Genomic DNA, 4730 nt, shown 5'->3' on the forward strand with positions numbered 1-4730 from the left:
TCCTTTGGCGGCGGGGTGGCTTGGTGGCGTTGGTTGGCCGGCGGCGCGCCCAGCCCAGATCTGGGCCCTCGGGGCTCCATCTGGGTCCTTGCGGGCCGGCCCCAGGCGTGTCCTCGTTGTCTGCGGCGTGGTGAGGAGGAGGAGCAGCTCGGACTTGGGGCGGCGGTTCCGACGGCGTGCCGGCAGCAGCGCGAAGGCGGGAGCTTTACGAGCCAACGAGGGCTCGGTCGGGCCTGTGGGCCCATGGGCCTGGTGTGCTCCTGCTATTGCGTCCGGACGGCTACCGTCGCTGACGGTGGAGGTGGGGTCCTCCCGCGTGCCGACGGGCTGTTGCCCTAGTCCCGACTCTGATTCCTTGCCGTGCTGTCCTCACTTCCCGGTGCCGTGGTGAGACGGCATGGGGGCCTCGTGACTGCGTTGGCGCACGGTGGTGGTTGGTTTGGTGGCAGGCTCCGGGGCGCCCGAGGTGCGGGTTGGGATCGGGAGAAACCCCTGTCGGCATGGCCGACACCGACGCGGTGGCGCCTGTGGGTGCCTCCTGACCTTCCGGGAGGGCGTTGGGGCTACCCTTCCTCTCGCCTCGTCGTGTACCGGGGGAAACCCTTGGCAGTAGCGTCATCATCGTCGCGATCCTTCTTGGAGGTGTTGATAGGTGCCGGTGCTTCGGAGTCTTGGAGTCTAGTGGAAGAGCCTGGTGGGCGCTGCGATCGCGAGGCTTTTTCGCTTTTGTTGATCCGCCGTTGTCGGCATTTGTTTCTTTTGCTTTTCTATGTCGTTTCTTTTTGGGCGTGACTGTGCTGCCTCCGCCCCAGCACCTTTCCTATATGGTTCGGTTGGTTGCTTTGTATACAAAGCGGGGGGAAACCCTTTTTCGGTAACTGGAGTAGTTCGTAGTGGTCCGAATGAGAGATTGGGCAGTCTTTTGGATAAGAGAGACTGGGGAGTCTTTTAGTTCATAGGGTTTTGGATGACAGATAGGGCAGTCGTATGGATGTTGCGATGATCAATTTGTGGTCCCTTTCCACTTCTGATGCGTTTCTGCTTCGGTGCTCCCCCCCTGGGCTGAACGCGAGGTGGAAAAACACATCGACGGCCAGGATGAACCAAAAACGGTTCATAACGAGGGGCACGATCGTCTTTGTTGCCCCCGCGTATAGCCGTCGAGGAGCCCTGGGAGGCCCGTACGGGCCCGGTTAGATCATATGCCCGGCCGTACGCTCGTATTTGTATACGACGGCGTTTCGTGCACGCATGCAGCCGCCCGCGCGTGGGGCAGCATGTGTCACGAGTAGTTTCCAAAACTGTCCCATCATATAAATGTGGACGACAACCACCTCCGGCCGCATCGCCCACCATTTCCCCCCGCCGCATCGTCTCCCTCTCTCCACTCCCCACTCCCCACGAGCCCCACTCCCTCTCCTCTCCAACCTCCTCGTCTCCCTCACCGCATCCTCTCCATCGCCATGGCGGACGCAGGAGGTGAGCGCCCGGATTGGGGCGCAGATCTGGTGGAGCAGGCGCGGCAGGTCGCTGCGGGCACCTTTGTGAGGGGACGTGCCGGCGTCCAGCGTGGTGCTCCCTCCGCTGCAGATCTGGAGAAGGCGGGGGCGAGATGCAGCGGCGCAGTCTAGCCAGATGCGCCCGCTCTGGCGATCTCCGGCGAGGCGCAGAAGGTGGAGGCGGGCTCTGGCGAGGCGCAGAAGGTGGAGGCGGGCTCCGGCGAGGCGCACGAGGTGGAGAAGGTGGATAAGGTGGAGGTCGGCTCTGGCGAGGAGCAGGCGGAGCAGAAGGTATGTGCTTATCACTTTAATGTGGTAGTTTTTAGATTTTAGGGTTTGTGGCCAGAAGGTTCTTTGGTTAGATTTGTTGGATGTGGGGTTTTCTCTGCATTAGGGTTTTTGTGTATTTGATTCGTGCAAGAATGGTGGACCTCATATGATTATTAGATTAGGTTAGAAGTAGCCGGATTGAGGGATGGGGATTTTTCAGATGCTTATTAGATTAGTAGTGGAATTTGTGCTATTATGTAGGTGTTTGGCTTGAGGATTAGACGATGGATTAGTCAAATATATACTTCTCTATTAATGATTAATTAAATGGATGCTTAGTTATAGGGATTATGCCTGTCATAGTTGCAATTCTTAGATACTTGATTGATGCATGTTGTCATAGTTGCAGTTCTTTGATGCTTGATTGATGCCTGTCAGGCAGAGGCTATGAGATGGGTTGTGCATGGCCTTGTGTTTTTGGAAATTGTCTACCTGAGGTGATTAGATGGTGCATTAGTTTGGTTGTAAATATAGTGAAGGATGTGCTCATGTAATGGGTGTTGTCATGTTAATCAAAAAGAGCTTCTCAATGGCTGGATTTTGTTTGTGTTGGAATGGGGCTTCTGAAGGAGAGGGGAAGGGGCAGTCTATGCTTATTTAGTTTGGGTTAGCAGTGGAATTTTGCAATTGCTTCAGAGATATTTACAACATTGAACATCCTCTCCAATGCCGTTGATTCAGATATAAAAGCATCTTGGGGTTTTTTAGATGCTTATTAGATTAGTCCTAGAATTTTTGCTTGTTAGATTTTAATTAGTATGAGGTTGAGTACCTTATTTAAGGGGGAATTTAAGGTCAGATAGACCATATATGATTATTAGATCTGTAGTTCAATGCTGCAGACATATATGATTATTTGATTTGATCTGTGATTCAGTGATATTGGATGGAAACATATTTGATTTGGAATACATTAATTATGATGTGGCAATGAATTGATTTAGATGATACAAGATACATCTATAGTATAATTTGTTGTTGTTTAGGTAAGTAATGAAATTTTAGTTGTTTGTTGAAGATGTATGCATTTATAGTTGAAGTTGTACCTAATTAACTACTGCATTATGTTAATATGTGTAGGAGCTTTGCTGTATTATACCAAAAAATGCTTAGGTACATCTGAATTATTCTTTTGTGTAGGTTTCCTGTAATTAGAAAGCTTTCCAGAATATGTATTTATATTAGCTATGTTATCCAATATAGATTGGAGCTTTCCATCATTATGCAAAAACAAATTGTTTAGGTAGCTTTATTTGTTTATCTGTAGGTTTCATATTAAAATAGTTTGCATTGGAAAATATATTGACAATATTGGTCACTTGCAACATACCAATGTGGTTCACATTCACAATTTCGTTTGTAATGACATTATTTGAACTGCAATTCAATTCCTTGTAAATGACTTGCTTGGTTGACAATATAGCAGAAGGAGGATCTTGTTGGCAACAAGAGGAAGTGGGACGCATCTGGGTACTACCCTTATGACAGTGATGAGGATGAGCCGTACGAGGTAAGGCCTAGTTGAAATGTTATTTGTGCATTGAGTTAGTGTTAGATGTTTATAGTATTTGAATGCATAATGTATTAATGTCAGTCATTAATGTGTGCAGTATAAATCTGGAGATGATGTGGTCGAGGGGAACGCCGAGTCCTTTGAAGAGAAGGAGGAGTTGAAGATCAGGGCCCAAGGACCTGCTAAGTACTACAACTGGAGGTCTGACAAGTACCGGTGCCCCTACTGCAGCAGGCCCAAGCCCAGGTCTGGGTTGCTTGAGCATCTGATGGAGCATTGTCGGGCTACATCCATCAGCAGTCATGACTACAAGATCAGGGCTCAGCATTCTGCCCTCCATAAGGTCCTGAAACCCTGACTTGTAGTTGCCCTAGACCCTCGTTGTCGTATGATGTAGGAAGGCTCAGTCCTTTTGGTGAACTTTGTGTGGTGTTCTGATGGTGGAAACTTGTGGTGGTAATTTAGTATGAACTTTATCTAAGTGCAGTAGTGTGATGTGCGGTCGAAACATATCTAATATGGTAGTGGTCTGCATCAGCAAGTGTGCTGTGTGGATGCTGCTATCTATGGCAGTAGTATATATTTCTATCTATATTTGTGTCCCTTAAATTTGCCATTATGGTTCCTTAGATGTATGATTTGCTTCAATTTAGCTGCTGCAATGATCAGACATGCCGCATCAGTGTTGCTTCACTTATCAGGCATGCTGCAAACACTTCCCATGCTACGGCCATGTGGAACATGCTGTTGCAATGGTGCAATAAATTCCCAGGTTGTGGCCATGTGCAACATGCTCTGCCCATAAGCAAAATTGACCAAATGTAAAACTTTGGGTTAAGTAAATTAATGTTTTTTTAGTGAAGTAAGTGGAAATTGTTCGTCGACACATATGACATCTTTCCTTCATTTGAGTAAGCAAAAATAGCGAATACTCCACCATATGATCAAATATTCCAATAACTGAGCACATATTCCTTCATTTCATAAAATTCAAAAATTGTGACCCAAATGTTCTTGAAAAAATGTGATTTTTCTCACCACCTCCAAATCACACAAACTTTCTTGAACATGGTGACCCACATGTGCCAATCATGGCTATGAAAGAAAATTTGGAAAAAGAATTTTTTACAATGCCCCCCTAAGGTATAGACCGATGTTTTGTCCAGTCAGTCTAGAGGGCATTATAAATTAATAAAAAATTCAAAAAAATATAAAACCTTTGGAACCCACCTTTGTTTGTGCAATAGATCATGTGTGCAAAAGTTGAGGTCATTTGGAGATGGTCGAAAAAATGACCGCATTCCGGAGGGGCCATATGGTCTAACTTAAGCCAGTTTTTGAAAAAATATGATTTTTCCCACCACCTCCAAATCACACAAACTTTATTG

This window comes from Triticum dicoccoides, chromosome 5B, assembly GCF_002162155.2.
Source record: "Triticum dicoccoides isolate Atlit2015 ecotype Zavitan chromosome 5B, WEW_v2.0, whole genome shotgun sequence".
Classification (NCBI taxonomy): domain Eukaryota; kingdom Viridiplantae; phylum Streptophyta; class Magnoliopsida; order Poales; family Poaceae; genus Triticum; species Triticum dicoccoides.